The sequence below is a fragment of the Piliocolobus tephrosceles genome, unplaced genomic scaffold (assembly GCF_002776525.5).
Source record: "Piliocolobus tephrosceles isolate RC106 unplaced genomic scaffold, ASM277652v3 unscaffolded_30172, whole genome shotgun sequence".
NCBI classification, from domain to species: Eukaryota; Metazoa; Chordata; class Mammalia; order Primates; family Cercopithecidae; genus Piliocolobus; species Piliocolobus tephrosceles.
The window spans coordinates 1-16,522 of record NW_022313391.1 but is presented as its reverse complement, the minus strand read 5'-3'; the positions used below and the strand labels follow the sequence as shown (position 1 = coordinate 16,522).

General features: G+C 57.4%; 1 pseudogene across 1 annotated transcript; it reads left to right on the top strand.

Moving 5' to 3' along the window:
* Nucleotides 1–609: 609 nt before the first annotated feature.
* On the top strand, nt 610–15,213 carry LOC111523739 (annotated as a pseudogene). The gene is made up of 8 exons (XR_003308316.1): nt 610–656; nt 2,246–2,429; nt 2,632–2,741; nt 5,050–5,147; nt 5,290–5,420; nt 5,552–5,656; nt 7,231–7,361; nt 13,628–15,213. The product of XR_003308316.1 is annotated as an uncharacterized LOC111523739 (transcript).
* The last annotated feature ends 1,309 nt before the right edge of the window (nt 15,214–16,522 follow it).

Genomic DNA, 16,522 nt, shown 5'->3' with positions numbered 1-16,522 from the left:
TATTAGATATTTTTCAAGCAGGGATTTTGACTCCTCTTGGATTCACAATATCTTATTATGAAATCCAAGTAAGAACAGTCTAATGGCACCAGACAGTGATACAGGTGAGCCTAGAACAGTCAGTGTTCATGTCGGGGACTGCAGCCTACTTTTCAGGGGAGGCTTCAAAAGAATTGAGGAACAGAGTTGATGGTAGGGATGAAAATCACAGGGCATGTTGAGGAGACCCCCCCGCTGGCCATGTAGGGAGCAGGTGGGGCAACAGGAGAGCAGCGCCTGCATCCTGAGGGCTTTCCATGCATCGGGCAGAGGGCCTGCCAGTGCAGAACCTGTTTTCTCTGCGTCCGTGACAGCCGTGAGCAGGTGCCATTGTGACCCCTGTCCTGCATTTGAGACAGAGGGTGGATGGGGAGGGCTCTGTGATTTGTTCAGCATCCCACAGCAAGGATGTTGTGGAGCTGAGAGTCAGTCCTGGGCTTGGGAGACTTGTAGTGGGTTAAGGGCTTGAACACAGGGTTTTTGGCAGGAAGTGGTGGGCACAAGCACAGATTAGGGGCTGGGAGGTGGGGTGGCACATTACAGGCACATTACTGCCACCCAGAGGGCAACATGGACGCTCCTCCTTTTACCTGCTGGGTGTCCTATGTGATAGAAGGGTAGGCTGAAGTTTGATCCTTGTGGTCACACATCCCAGCTGTCACCTGCCTTACTGTGTGCCATGACCTAACCCAAAAAAGTCCCCACAGAGGAGGGATTAGGGGTGCTGGACTGGCTTCCCTCCTCCCCAGGTGGTGCCCGCCCTCCTGGGGCATTTCCCAGCCCTTCTTCCTCTGCAGCTCAGGCTCCCTAGGGAGGCAGATGTGCTCTCAGGACATCCTGGTGGAGCACAGGCACACGTCTGCCCTGGCAGGCCCACCCTGGGTGGAGGAGGGGCTCTGCATGCCGGGGCGCTCTCTCTCTCTGGCTGGCTTTCTTTCCACAAGCGTGGCCAGATGACGAGGCTCACCCGCAGCACTCCCCACACCTCCAGGAAGGGAAGGTGATGGCAGGGCTCCGGCTGCGGCCAGGCCTGCGGGAGCTTCCTCTCTGACCTCTCTCACTCAAGGAGAAAGCTTGGGGCTGGGCATGAAGCCTGGGGAAAGGCAGGGAGGGCGGAGTCCCCCCAGCCTGGTCAAGGCCCTGATCACCCCATGTCTCCCCAAGGGAGCGGCTTTCCCCATGAAGGGGATCCTGGTCACCAAGGCATGAGGACATGCCCAAGCGCCCATCACAAAAGGCTCCAGGTGTTGTGCACATTTGTGATCTTCTTGTCCCGCCAAAGGAGGGGCCTCCTGCCCCAGATTTGATGATAGGGACAGTGGTACTGACCTCAGTGCTGTGTGATACCAGCCCCCCAGCCTTTGCATGGTTCACGTCCCGCATCGCCCATCAGTCCCTGCTCCTTCAATCTGGGACCTTGACCTGCTCAGTCCTTCCATCAGGAGTCACGTCCATTCACAGTGACTATTGAATCTGATGACACCCAAGTGCTGCAAAGCCAGAGCAGCAGCCCCTGAAAGGGTGACTCTGAGGTCTCACCCCATCCCCACTCCTGCCCTGTGCCCTGGTGAGGGCTTCCCTCCTGCTGCCTTAGACCATCCTGTCCACCCTCAGAGACCCTGTCGGGAGGCTTCCCTCCAACAACACCATCCCCAGAGGAGAAGGGAGCCCAGCACTCCTGGGACCAAGGGGTCCTCGTCCTCGGTCCACTCACCACTGCCACATGCCCCAGGGAGCCCTCTGAGCAGGGGCTGGGCCGGGGCCCCGGGTTCCCATGACCTGGGCGAGCATAGTGCCCTCTTATAGCCGGGGCTGCCCGAGGGTTCCAGGCATCCTGTCATTCAGCAGAGATCTTTCCTTGGTGCCTTCTCTGGATTGGGTGGGCTGCTGAGTTCTGGGGCTGCTGCGGTGAATTATTTAATAGATAGGTGCTTCCCTGCTCTCCAGGGTCCCCCTCTGGGAGAGCCAGCACAGGAGCTAACCAGTCAGAGGAGAAGGCGGTGTAGACCGACTGGTGCAGGGGAGACCACGGGAGTGCTGGGCAAGACAGGGACTTGGCGGAACACATGAGATGAGGCAGCTGGGAGGTTGTCTTCAAGCTGAGACCTGAAGGGTGATAGAGAGCCAGGCAGGCTGCAGCGTGGGAAAGCCTGAGCAGCTGCCCCCCAACCCCAGCGGTCCCGCCCATCCCACCCACCCTCTGCAGGCTCGTGGAGGAGTTCATGCTCTTGGCCAACATGGCAGTGGCCCACAAGATCCACCGCGCCTTCCCCGGGCAGGCCCTGCTGCGCCGGCACCCCCCACCCCAGACAAGGATGCTCAGTGACCTGGTGGAATTCTGCGACCAGATGGGGCTGCCCGTGGACTTCAGCTCCGCAGGAGCCCTCAATGTGAGTGCTGGGCAGGGTTCAGGGGAGGCTCTGCTTGGGGGAAAGAAGAGACAGACCTGGAAAGTGGGGTTCCAAGGGCCTCTGCTTCCCCCCAGAGTCCCTCCCCTTCAGCCAGGTCTCCTATAGAGGAGGAAGGAGGCCCTGGGAGGAAGGGCCCCCTGAGTCACACGGGCCCTGACAATGGGACCTGCCCCCTCACCAGGACTGTGCCAAGCGGGGACCCCCAAGGCTGAGCTTCACCCGTGCAGGGCCTGAGCATCCTGGGACCAGGACCCCAGAGGACCCTCGGGCCAGCGGGAGCAGTGGGTGCTGGTGAGTCAGCTCTGGGCCCCAGCCCAGCCCAGGGACAGGGACAGGCTGTATTTCAGGGGCTTGGTCACACAGCAGATTCAGTCTGTTCACAAGAACTGGATGGGCTTCAGCTGACCCCAGTGGATTTATTTTCTGACACTTCAGGCTCTGCTGGGTTTGAAGCCATCAGGACCTGCTTGGGCCTGGCCGCCCTGACCTGCCCCCAGTCACAAGTGTCTGCCCAGCCAAGCACCTGCGGCACCCACAGCTGAGCGGGGCTGGGCCGTGCCTGCGGGGCTGTCTGTGTTCTACATTCCAGTGGCTCTAGGCCTGGCAGAGAAGGCACAGCAGCCCCTGAGTCCCAGAACTGCCTCTGGCTCTGCCCATCTGGGGCCCCTCCCATGCCCCTGCCTCTAATGCCATCACCTCCAAGGAGGTACAAGCCAAGCTGGAGTTCCAGGGATCAGAGTCAGCCAGAGCCTGAAAAGGCTGCATTCTCCTGGCTCGCCTGCCAGGGAGCTCAGACGCGCCCTTGCCTGGGAATCCGATGGCAGGGAGTCACCAGAAGGTCTGCAGTGTTCCTGTTCCTTGGCCCCGGGGACTGTGCTGGGGACAGGGCAGGGCAGCAGCAGAGAGCACAGAAAGGTGTGAGGGGGCACGCAGTCCCCAGTGAGCTTCTGCATCAGGACACCAGGGCTATCTCAGGAGGACGGCTGGGCCTGTGGGAAAGCCATGGTCCCCACTCATCCCACCCGACCCTGAGCCACCTCCACCAGCCAGGAGGGGCCAGGGCCCTTCATCAGCCTCACCCAGTCATCTGGGGAACTGGGCCACCGCTGAGAACAAAGCCCAGATGTGTCTGGGAGTGGAGGCTGTGCCCACCTCCCCTGGAGACTTGCCCCCAACTTAACCCAGGGCCCAGCAGGGGCTGGAAGGGAAGTGGAGTTAGGGAGCCCAGCAGGTCACCACCAGCTGCGCCCTGGATTCCAGGGCCCGTGTGCACAGAGTAATGGGAGCCGGCTGTCTGTCTGGCCAAGGGCACAGGAGAGTGTGTGTGTACAGCAGCCGGGGAGCAAGGGAACCAGCGAGACACACAGGAGTGACTTTGGACCTCTGCAAGGAGCCCATTCACTCTGGCCTTTACACCCAGCCCTGAAAACTGGGGGACTGCGGGACAAGCAGCTTCAGGGGCTTGTGGCCCCAGCTGGGACGGGCTGTGTGCTGGTCCCTAGAGACTCTGGGTATCTCCCCTTATCCCAGCCCTGCCTCCTGCCCAGAACAAGGGCCTCTGGAACTCCGCCCTCTGTGTCTCAGCCCCTGGGAGGGTCAGATGGTCAGAGACGAGAAGGGCCAAGGCTGGCAGGCCAGAAACTGCCTCCCTTGGTGACTGTGGGGTGGAGTACTGGGGGGCACAGAGGTGCTGGGGTGAAGCGTGGCTTCAGTTGGGCAGGTTCAGTGCCAGAGGAGATAAGGTCGGCCCCGACAAAAGGTGGGCCTAAGTCCAAGAGAAAGCACCAGGAGCCTGAGGCCTGTGTTGCACTGGGCAGGGAATGGCATCCCGGGCTTTCTCACCTGCCTCCCACTCTAGCCAGATGGAGCAATGGACTTGGCCTCCTTGAACAAAGACCCACAGCCTCTTCGGCTTCTGCCTGTGTCTCCAGCAGACAGTGTCTGCAGCCCCCAGTCATACATGGCCACAGGCTTCTCCCTCCTCCTTCCTGGGCCAGAGTAGCAGCCCCAGCCCCAGCCCCATGCTGGGGAGGAGTAGACCAGAGACCGTTCCCTCCTGGAGGTGCCCAGCAGTGACTCAGCAGCGATGGGACATGTCTGGGCCATTCTCAGTGCTGTCCCTTGAGGGCATTTGGGAGGCCCAGGCAGGCCAGATTTGTCTCCTGGAGAGAAATATGGGCACCCCTGGGCTCTGCCCAGCCTCCTGGCCTCCCCTTGGGTCCCCTTATGCAGAAAGGGGCACTGGTCCTGGCACTGGTCCTCCTTGGCTTTCCTCAGCAGCCAGCAGTCCGTCAGGTCTGTGCACACCAAGGCTGCCAACGGCGAGGCTGTGGGTGGCACGGGCCCTCCGGGACTGGCCGGGAAGCTCTGGGCTGGCTAGGCTCTGACTCACCCCGCAGATGGCACTGTACTTCTGCTCGGGGTGCTGCGGGACCCGGCATAGTTCTGGCACTATGCGCTCATCATGCCCCTGTACACACACTTCACCCACAGTGGGTGCTGAATGGCCCAAGACCATTCAGGAGTGACAGTGGAGGTCCAAAGGTCAGGCGACCCAAGCGTAGGGGAACCTGGCCTGAGAACTCTCCCTATGGACCAGTACTGCGGAAGCTGCAGGGGGTCCACAGCCAGCCCTGGACACAGCCGAGAGGAGGACGCTGACCTCAGAGGGCCGCTTTCTGCTGCCCTGGGAGCTGGGTGCTGGGGTCCTAATCTGTCACCTGGGGCGGAGCACCATGCAGCCCATCCCCCAGCCATTGCCCTTCCCCACTCCCTACTCCCCACCCCCCAACCTCATGCCCCATACAGCACCGCCCATGACCCCGCCCCCTCTTCCCAGGCTATAGAGAGCAACTAGACATGGCGCCCGATACCCTGCAGAAGCAGGCGGACCACTGCAACGACCGCCGCATGGCGTCCAAGCGCGTGCAAGAGCTCTGCACTGGTCTCTTCTTTGCCGTTCTGGTCAAGGTGAGCCCTCCAGCCTGGTGCCCCTCACCTCCCTCTGGCTCCCGACCCTCCTGGGCACCTACTCACCAGGAGGCCTCGAGGAGCCCAGGGCAGTGCCAGGAGGTACCATGGCTGCAGCACTGTCCCTGCAGGAGAGTGGCCCCCTGGAGTCAGAAGCCATGGTGATGGGCGTCCTGAACCAAGCTTTCAACGTGCTGGTGCTGCGCTACGGCGTGCAGAAGCGCATCTACTGCAACGTGAGTGCCCTGGGAGAGCCCAGGGGCGGGCGGGGCAGCCCAAGCCATCCCTCACTGGAGGGGAACAGGCTGTGATAGGTCACACTCCACCCCTCGCTCCCCAGTCCTAGCACAAAGCCCACTTGATGGGCCTTGCAGAGACGCCCAGCTCTCCCGCCTGGGATGGTGGCTCCAGGCCCGGGGTCAGTCCTGGCCCCCTTCCCCAAGGACCCAGGAACCAGAGATCAGGCCCCTCCATGGCCAGTACAGCTCGGCAGGGTGTGCAGGCTTCGGGGACTGTGTTTACAGGAATGTGAAGGAATGAGAGGCCAGAGAATGGTCCTTGGCTGCTCTGGAAACTGTCCCCTGAAGACAAGGAAGAGAGCTGTCCCTGGCTTGGCTCCTGCCCTGAGTGACTGTTGATTCACAGTTCTCTCCAAGGGGACGTGGGCCTGTCCTAACGCCGCCTTAGGGGCTTGGCTCCAGCTGGCCTGGGGTCTGCAGGTCACCACCTGGCCCCTGTGCCTGCCTTTGAATTTCCTAACATCCAGAGTGCCCTGGGAGTACAGTGTACAGCCCGTTGTGTGCAGTAAACGTGGTGTTCCTAACCTGGAGCTGGGCAGAAGAGGAAGGACAGAGTCCCCCTGCTGACCCTCGGGGCTCTGTGTCCTGAAGTTCAAGCCTAGGTCACCCTGCTGTGGGCCCAGCCCTGCCTGCACTGACAGATGGCACCAGCAGGGGGCGCAGTGCTCTGCCGCCACAGTTCTCTGTCCCCACCTCAGTGCAGTCAGCCCTGGACGCCCCCATCACTTGCCTGCAATAGCACACAGAGCCATGGGCCTTCCCAGTCCCCACCCCTGGCCCTTGGTCACTCTCAGCTGCTGCCTCAGCTGAAGGTAGCCTGGCAGGGCCTCCCTGACGCTCCCACCAGCCAGGCAGGGATGGCCAGGACTGAGGACTGAGGGCCGCCTCCAAGCAGTGAAGCCCTCCAGGGTGGGAGGGCAGGCGGCCCCCTCTGTGTCCCATCCCCCTTAGTCCTGCGAGCCCTCCCCTGCCTCCTGCGGTGCCCCTTGCCCTCATCTGTGTCCCCTGGGCTCCCCCAGCACTGCAGCCTCCCGGGTGGGGTTTCAGGACCCCCAGGCCCTCCCAGCTCACCCAGACCCTTCCTGCTTTCTAGCACCACCTTCCCTTCCTTGGGGACAACCACAGTGGAGAGAGGTGGGGCTCTATCTGTCCCACTAATGCAGGGGTGCTGACCTTTTGGGGTCCTCTAGAGAACCTGATGAAAGCTATGAGCTCACACCTAAGAAATTGTCCAGCACCGTTTTTCACCAACAACATGCCCTGAAGGTGGACCCGGGCCCCCAGGTTGCATTTTGTAAGCCTTGGGAGCTCTCAGGATGCCTCTAACTCCCTCAGCTCTGCACTGACCCAGGGCGTTCATCCTGGAGCAGGCCCTCGTTACAGACAGGCGAGCAGAGGCTTCCAGAGGCCAAGGGAGGGTCCTGGGGATCCTGCTGCAGGGCCGGAGGCAAAGCTGCACCTCGACATCAGGCCTTTTCATCTTTGTCCCCTCACGGCCGGGCTCTGCACAGGTCATCAGCATCATCAGCCTGGTGGAGGTGGTCCTGTGGGCGGCTGTGACCCTCAAGTATAGAGCTGTCCTGAAGCAGCCGAGCAACCAGGGCCACCTGGGCCCCGAGGAAGAGGAGGAGGAGAAGGTCGAGTGTGAAAAGGAACCTGATGGCCGATGTGCTGGCCGAGCTTGGCCAACCCTCCTGCCCCACCCCACTAGCTTTAGGAATAGGACCTGTTGACACCAAGGGGGATTTTTAATTTGGATTTTAACAACTCAAGAGTTTGCTTTTGGTTTTAGTTTTGCATTTTATTTAATGTTTGCAGCTCAGTTTTCAAACAAACTGCAGGGAAGAGGATGGAGCTGGAAGGAAGGCTGAGACCTGGCCAGCAATGAGACTGGCTCCCCTTCTGCCCGGGCCCCACTGCCTCCTCCAGGCCAGCGAATGGGGCCTTTTCTGCAAATCCATGTCAGGGAATAAAATCAAGTGTGGAGTGCCATCTGGGGTGTGGGGCGCCTCTGGGAAGCCTGAGCAGTGGAATGCCCCTTGCACCCAGGGCAAGGGACCCAGCTCAGGCTCCACCCCTCACTGCTGAGCCGATGTCACCGCCTGGAACCTTCCTGTCAGTTCCAGCACGATTCAGAGTCGGCTACGTGGCAGATTGATGCCGGAGTCTCATTCTGCCTGATTAAAAATGTAATTAGTATGCAGGACTGAGAGTGCCCCCGTCACCCTGACGCATGTGACTGTGTCCAACCCTGCCCCCGCTTCCTCCTGCACCAGCTCTGCAGGGCCTGGTGGGGGTCATGGGTCCTGCAACACCCTCTCCCCGCAGTTCCTTGGCCAACACTCTGAATGGCCCTGTCTATACCCTGGGTCTGAGTCAGTGCCCTGGCAGCTCCAGGCCTAATCCTCTGCTCTGGGGACAGAAGCAGGCCTGGGCCTGGGGGAGGGGAACAGGGCCCTCCAGTGCCTTCCCAACCAGGAGGGGAAACTGGCTCCTGGTGACATGGCCTGGCCCCGTTGCCCTCCCAGTGTCCCGAGCACCCACGGATCCCACCTGCCTCGGGTCCCGGGCAGAGCTGGCCGGCCACGGGGCAGTCCCTTCCCCAGCCAGCCCGACCCCAGCCTGCACTCCGTCCCCCTCCGTGGGGGAAGCTCCGTGGCTTGGCTTCCCCGAGAGCTGCCAGAAACCAGGATGAAAGCCACGGTGAGCACGGCCTCTGTTCCCCGCACCATTTCCCGGGGTGTCGGGATTAACAAGCTCATTCGATCTGGTTACAGTGAATTTTCTTCAAAGACACAATCAATAGGGTCCCTTGTCAGTGCCTCGCAGCGCCTGAACGACAGCGACTGGGCACGGCTGCCTTTGTTCTGCCACCGTCAGATGGGGCTGGCTGTGGGAGGCGACCAAAGACATCCCCGCACCTGCCCTCGGAGCCTTTCCCTCCGCCAGGGCTCAGCCACCTCAGGCGGCCTTCAGTCTGTGCGTCCTGCCACCCCCGAGACATCCCAGAGGCCACGGTCACCCCATCTGTTCCTGCCCCCAGAACCTTTTCCTGGAGCCAAGTACCTGCAGGGACAGACAAGCGAGGGTCTGGGGGTTTGGTGCTGGGGTGTAGAAGACTGTGGGGTGCTGCCCTGGCCCAGGCAGCCTGACTGTGAGAGCCCCAAACAGGAGACATCCCAGCCCCTTCCCCTCCCCTCTACACTGCCCACCCTCTGAGGAGCAGTGGCCAAGTTCCTCTCTGAGCCTCTCAGGCAAGGCTGACCCTGTCCCACAGGGCCTCCCATGAAGCCTGGGAGCTGTTCCCTCACAGGCAGCACAGAACCGGGCGGACACCTGTCCCTATGCCCCAGCGCCCCCAGGCCCCAGTGAGGAGTAGCCAGGGGGGTGAACAAGGGGGTTCCTGCTGCCTGGACTTGTTTGGGAAGCAGATGCTGGGCTCAAAGGTTCTTCAGACAGCCTCGCCTTCCCTGCTGGCCCAGAGCGTGGCAGGTCCCTGGAGCCGTGGAGGCTATGGCAGCCCCAGCCCAGTCCACCCCACCCCATCTGGGGAAGTGGAAACCGTATCCACGAGGGTCAGTTCAGGTCTCTGCCTACAGTGACCTGGCAGTTTTGTGCCCAGCTAGGGCCTGGGTCAGGCCCAGGCCGCCCCCACCCACACCTACCCAGAGCTCAGAGAAGACGGCCCGGCCTTCTCCCCACGTCAGTCATGCTGAGCCCCCCGTCTGCGTTCACTCCTTTAAGGAACGTGGTTGACTCAATCCGGTGCCGCACCTTCACAGGATGGCTCTCATGGGTCCACCGGGGGCCCAACCTCTTATGTGGCCCCTCGCTGAAAGGACTCAACAGAAAGAGTGACCAGGCACCGACCCTCGTTTGCAGGAGGACTTGGCCATTCCCCGGGCTGTCCCACAGCACCTGCCGGCCAGGGCCCAGGGCACAGAGCGAGACTCTGTCTTTTCCTCAAGGAGACACCGTGGGGGAGGGAGGGAGAGGTAGACACCACCAACCTCATTCCATGACCAGGGGCTGGCGACGCTCACAGGCCCGTGAGTGTGTTCTCCAACCTGAAGGGTCAGTGCCGGCTACCTGGACCCAGGGGAAGATGGCGCAGGCGGTGGCCCGGCCTGGGGAAGGAACTGAAGCCACCCTCCTGGAGAGAAACTGACGCCTCCCCAGTTCCTGTTAGGAAGGACCTCAGGAAAGAACTGGGATCACGCAGCCTGGGGTGGTGGCCTCCTGGCCCCTGAGGAGGATGTCAGGCCGCAGAAGGGAGGGGATGGGCACGAAGCTTGGGAAGGGGGCGCCAGAGGAGGCGAGGCCTGTGCAGAGGCAGCACCAGAGGCCACTTCAGCGGCTCCACCACCCAGCAGCGCCGCCACGAGTCAGGAAATGGGAGGCCAGGCAGGAGGGGCTGTGATGTCCCAGGTGCCAGGAGGAAGGGCTGAGGGGACAGTGCAGACATCCAGAGTGGCCTCACGGGGACAGGCTGAGAAAGTCACAGGTGGGGACGGGCTTTCTCCAGAGTTGTGTGTGGCCTGAGGACAGTGCAGCAAGGAGGGCCCGTGGTGAGCGCATGCAGCCGAAGCGACAGCTTGGACTCCTTTGTGGGACGAGAGCCTCTCAAGGCCACTGCGGGGTGTTCAGAGAACAAGGCCTGTGAGGATCTGCTGTGCCTGCAGCTGGTCAGTAGAACACTGGGTGTACAGGGCCAGGGTGGGAAGGAGGAAAGCCGCATGGATGAAGGAGCCGGGCCTGCCCAGCAGTGCCTTTTGGGAGGGCAAGCAGGATGGGATGTGCAGCTGTGACCTGCCCAGCATAGAACTCCTTCCGGCCGGGGAGACGAGGTCCCTTCTAGCCAGAATGGACCAGGAGGTCCCAGGAAGACCTGGGAGTAAGTGGATTGAGTGGGGCCTTAGAAGGAGAGCCGGGAGCAGGCCGGGGAGTCGGAGCCTGGCCAGGTATGGAGAGAGCAGGGTACACTTGCTGCACCTGTGAGAAGATCCGGGGTGGCCCTGGTGGCCTGGGCCCTCTCAGCTGTGCCTGGGGCCAGGTCTGACTGGCTGCAAGTCATTACTCCAGGCTCTGGATGGAGAGTGCAGAGTAGCACGCTCCTGCTGTCACTCCCTTCTCCAAGTCCACAAAGGCAAGAAAGGGAGGATTTTAAACCCAATCCATACTGCATGGCGGGTGAGAGCAGAGGAGCAAACAGCACTTTTGGATCCTGGAAAGCAGAGGATGAGTGAGGGTCCCAGGCATCGCTGACCTGAGAAAGGCGACTCCAAAGCCAGCAGCAGCAACAGCTGGAACTGCCCTAGCCTACACCATAGGATGCCCAGCTCTGGGACTGAGCAGCACCGGGGACCTCTGGGCTGGGGTGGAGAGGGATGGCTGGAATCACTGTTGCAAACAATATATTCAGTAGGCAGGCAGCTCCCTAGATTCCATCGTGGTCTGCAGAGGCCAACACCTGTCCTGACATCTTACTGGTGGGCCCTGGAGAGCCATCTCCTACAGAGGCAAAACGAAGGGTCTCTGGGCCAGGACCAGGCCTGTTCAGGGGGATGTGTGGCTAAATGCATAAGGGGTGCTCAGACTGCAGCCCTCGTGCCCAGGCAGTCCCCAGGGCATGGGTAACCCGGCCCTCCCCTTCCAGACCAGAGATGGGAAGACTCCATCTAATCTCATTGCATGACCAGGGACTGGTGAAGCTGTCAGTTCTCTCTCCATCCCAGCAGAAGACAACTCGACCTCAGAGATCCGTCAGCCCAGAGACCCAGCCAGGCCACCCTCCAGAGCATCTCAGTCTGCAAGCCCCTTGGTGTGCTTGGAGCTTCCAGTCACCCCGCTCATGCCTCTCCATGCACAGCCAGGGATTGCCCTTCAGAGGAAAACTTCCTGAAACAAACAAGAAACAAGCTCCGTGGGGAACACAGACCGTGGAGGAAAAAGAAAACTGTAGAAAAAGATGGTGGACACCTTCATGGAGGTGAGACAGCCATCGTGAAAGGAGAGGAGGTTGCTCTAAAAAGTTCCTAGAGAGCAAAATAAGGGCCCTTGGGGGCACAATGATTGTCACCATGGAGACACATTTCCGTGCCACTGGAGTGAAAACACTGCAGACAGGTGAGCTCTCAACAGATAAATGTCCCTCACCTTATTTCTCAGGAAAGATGGGCAGAAATGAGGGCAGAAGCCACAGAGAGGAAACTGTAGTGACAGGACCCATGGTCCTCCAAGCTGCAGTGGAGCAAGTGCTTGGGACAGTGGCGAGGGAGCAGTTCAGCCCCAGGGTGGTGCCTGGCAGCCCGTCTCGGGACGTCCCGCCCAGGGCAGCAGTACAGTGACATGGATAGAAAGCCACATTCCCCAGAAGAGCCTAAGAGAACACTGAAGTACTTGGCATAGAGCCTCGGGTTGGATTCGTAGTACGTACAGAATGATCCACATGTGAAGATAAGACGAATATTGGCTTCAGAGAAAACAGCAGTGCAAGCAAGAAAAGGTAGCTAGTCACAGTTTACGATCTGGCCATAGCGTTTACACAGTCGTCACGATAGAAATGCCGAGTCAGAATCTAGTTTACTGTAGACCTCTATCAGGAGGACTGGAAGATAGGGAATGCAGTTGGTGAAATGGGAGCTAAATGCTCTTTTTCCTCAGTGGGAAGGTGTGACTTGAAGATGATTATAAACTCTCTTTCCGCCTCTTGAATCTTGACAGGCTCTAGGGCTGCTAAGCTAATAATGTGGCAGAAGGGACACTGCCAGTTGCAGGCCCAGACCTTCAGAAACTGGCAGCTTCCCCGTCTCTGGAAACCCACCTGCCCTTCTGTGAGGAAGCCCAAGCAGCTCTGGAGAAGCCCTTGTGGAGGGGCTGCTCTCAGCCCACAGCCAGCACCAGGTGGGCAGCCATGCAGACCCCCAGCCTGCAAGCCAGGCCCGCTGAGGCCTCAGAGCACACACAGGCAGTGCCATCAGCCCTGCCCAGATGGCAGTTTTGTGATCAAAATACAGACAATAGACTATCATTGTTTAAGGTTGTTTGGGGGTAGTTTGTCACACAACAATAGATAGTAGAAAATCAGTAGACTGTGTGTGTGTGTGTGTAGCACATTTATATAGCATATATATATAGCTTAAAATTCAGACATGAAGAAGTATCTTATTTAGCAACAGTGGTAAATATTAAAAAACCAAGAGAGGGGAAAGTGGTCGCCTCAGAGACGGGAAAATGAGAGGAGGGAGACAGGGAACTGCTGTTTGTTTTGTTTTAACCTTGTAGATCTGTTTGATACTTTAAACTACATTCACTTATAACTTGGACAAAAGTAAAAACTGAAGTTGAAAAAAAATGTATTCATGCTTAGCACAGGAATGATCCACAACTGGATTCCAAGGCGTGTACATTCAGCATAAGGTGTATGAAACAGTCCACTATTCTAGCAACAGATAAAACTCCTACTGACACGCAACCTTAGCTTCCCACTCGGTTAGAAGGCTGCGTATGGTCTTCTACTTAAAGCCTCAAGCAACAGTCATGGCACTGACGAATCCTCATTGCCTCCATGGAACCTCTGCCCATGTGTGAGCCCAGGCTGGGCTGGGGTCCCTGGGAGCCTGGGCCACTCCGTGAGCCAGGAGCAGCTGTGTCACCTGCACGGTCGATGGGCCTCTTCTGCAGAAGCGTGTGCCCCAGTCCGTGCTGGGCACAGATCGAAGAGGTGGTCATGGGTCGAAATCACAGATTGCAAGGGCTGATAGGAGTCAGAGTGGGGACTGGGAGGGCTGAGGCAGGTTAAAGATTTGAGAGGGGCTGCTGTCTCCGCAGCTGCATCACACTGCTCTGCTGTCCCCTCCACGTTCCCCCCCTGCTGCCTCCCCTGGGGTCTTGTGGAAGTAACTGAAGCCCCCTCAACCTGGCTCATCATCAGAGCAGACTGTTGATTAGCTGCAGGCGAATATGAAGAGGCGATTTCCTGTCACAGAAAGGTCGTGGTGTGTCTTTCTGAAGCTACGGAGCTGAGCAGGCTGACCTTCCGCTGGAACTACAAAGGTACAGCCACGTGAAACCGCGCCGCCTTGCCCAGGAGACGCGGACAAGGGCCCAGTAGAACGCAGACAAGGATGGGGCTGCCCATCTTCAGGCCTCTCACAGCCCCTCTGCGGAAGACGCAGAAGCACAGCCCTCCACAGAGGAACGCCCGCCCAAGACTCAGGGCGTCTGTGACAGGGATCCAGACACACGACTGTTTTTACTTCGGCAAAAGACTGAGCCAGCAGAGCCGTGTATTGGAAGCAAAGCCCCAAAACACGATGAACACCTGTAGAGGAGCAGGCAACCCAGTTGCAGATTTGAAGAGGCATGTGGAATCCCTTGTGGCAGAGAAGGAAAGATTAAGGAAAGAAAGTGTAAACAGGTAAAGGCTGAAAAGCCAGACTTCTAAAAGGTCCAGTAGAAAAGGAGCTGAATGTGGGTGCTGATTTTGTAGAAAAGTCAGTAACGGAGCGTGCCTCTGCATTCGGAAACTGCTACACCCTCTTCAACCTTGCAGAGGTTTGCAGCAGATGCCAGGAAAGTCAAGTACGTTCCAGTACCCGATCTTCTCCCTCGGATTTTCCATCTCCAGAGCGTCCCCTTACCGAGCTCTCTCAGGATATTCTGAAAGGATTTATGAGTAATTAAAATGGAAGGCCATAGAAGAAGGGAGAAGAGGAAATAATACTAATACGGTTAATGCAGCAACAAAGAATGAAAAGGGAAAGCCACAGGCGAGGGTAATCCTGGAAATGCCTCATCATCTGGCGTACTGTGGGAGAAGAGGCATTGCCAGGAAGTGGGGAACAGTCACTGTGAAGCATGTTGCATATCTGATTCACTGACTTGAGCTAATGATGCTGACCTGGCAGGCACTAAACTCATAGAGGGTCAGTTTCTTCCGATATCAACCAAATGGCTTCCTGGAAGATTTTTTTCAAGCAACAAATTATTTTTCTTATCTTCAGGGTTAAGATGTTTGAAAGTATGTTATGTGTAGTTAATCTATAATGCCGTAAATGATCATGCAAAACCTAAATATTAAAATGACGGCCTGAGGGGCTGCTTCATATTTGAAACATACTTTGTCTCAGGCATTGATGTATGCATTTTGTTAATGATGTTGTGTTTAAGGTGTGTAAGACACTCCTTTCTAGATGAAACCATATGTGCCACACTGTGCACTACTCATAACAATGATAACCTCAAGACTTATCAGGAGAAATGTTTAAAGTTCCGTGTTATAAAGAAACCAAATTATTAGTTATGCTTCTTAACACCAATTACCAGTTTACATAATTAATAAGGGTGCATTTTAAGTTCTAACTCTGTTTATTGCATAATGCATCATTTGAAAATACCAAGGAAGTCTGTTCTTTGTTTTTAATGATCCGTGAATGGAAGGAATGCTAGTTGGCAGTATTCGATTGTAAGAAATCAATAAAGTAATTGTATTTTTTTTAAAAAAAAAGATCTGAGCCCTGGTGGAGGCAACAGGACGCGATGACTTTCACATTCAAGAAGGTTCTGGAGAGCGATGCCTTTCACATTCAAGAAGGTTCTGGAGATGAGAGGTGATTCTTGGAATGATGAGCTTCCATTTGCACATGCCTGAGTTTAGGTTCTGAATTTAAAACCTTATTGTAAAATCATCTCTTTGTACCTTCTCTCTTTTTAAGGGTTTTTATAGTTTGGTGGCAGGTTTTTGTTTGTTTGTTTGTTTGTTTTTTAATATTTAGAAAGTCACTTTAGGAGAAACATCCATTTAAATAATTTATTTTACTTCAGAAAGTTGTTTTACTCAACCAGGCTCATGAACTGTGTTGTGTTCTTTAACATTCACAAATTGTGTATTGCTTGGTTCTGGAAACCAGTTAGCCAAATAATTGAGAACCCACCAGAAATTGAAGTGCAAAATAGAACAGGAAAGCAAAACTCTCCATTAGTGTATTCAGCTTAACAGGTTTTCAACCTACCAGGGTACTGTTGGAATACAATCGTCCTCCTGGTTCTTATGATACAAGATCAAGGTTAAACCACTGAATACAGTTACAGCGTCCTCGACTTCATAAGCTTTCCTTTCCACGCATCCATATAGATGCCCGAAGCACCATTCAGGGCAGAATTTAGTCTTGTCTCGCACTCTCAAGGGACAACCATGAGCTAGGACTTGGTTGAACCACACACCTACCAGGTGCCCCTGCCTGTGCTGCCATCCTTGGGCCGAGGGGAGGCCTGGCCCCTGCCACTTCAGCAGGGGTGAAGGGTCAGTCCGCTTGGGGCTCAGGGTGCCTGTCTGAGCGCCGCCTCCGCTGAACCCGCTTCTGTGCCTGCAGCTTCCCGCGGGCTGAGGCCCCAGTGCCCTGCTTGTGCTGCTCAGGGGGCTCCACAGCCTGTTGAGAGGCCTTCCCAGGAAGCCCATGGGGAGGAGGTTGGGGTGTCTCCTGCCTTGGGGGTGGGACAGTCCCTTCTTGTTTCCACCCCAAGTACCTGGCCCAAGTTCTTCTGTGTGTGAGGAATGCCTGGATGTCCCTCCGTGGTAGGTGGGATGGGCCAGAGGGAGGTCCTGCCTACACAGCCCTTAATTAGGAATCTCAGAGATTTGTGCTCTAGGAAGGAACTGCTTCCGCTACCATCTGGCCAACTGTGTGGTGTGCAGACCCTCAGATCGGAAACAGGTTTCAAGGGTGTTCAGGACTTACCTCGTGTTCATAAAGGTCAGGGTTCACTTCTTCCCCCCTGCTCCCCGTGCTAACTCTGCAGCAG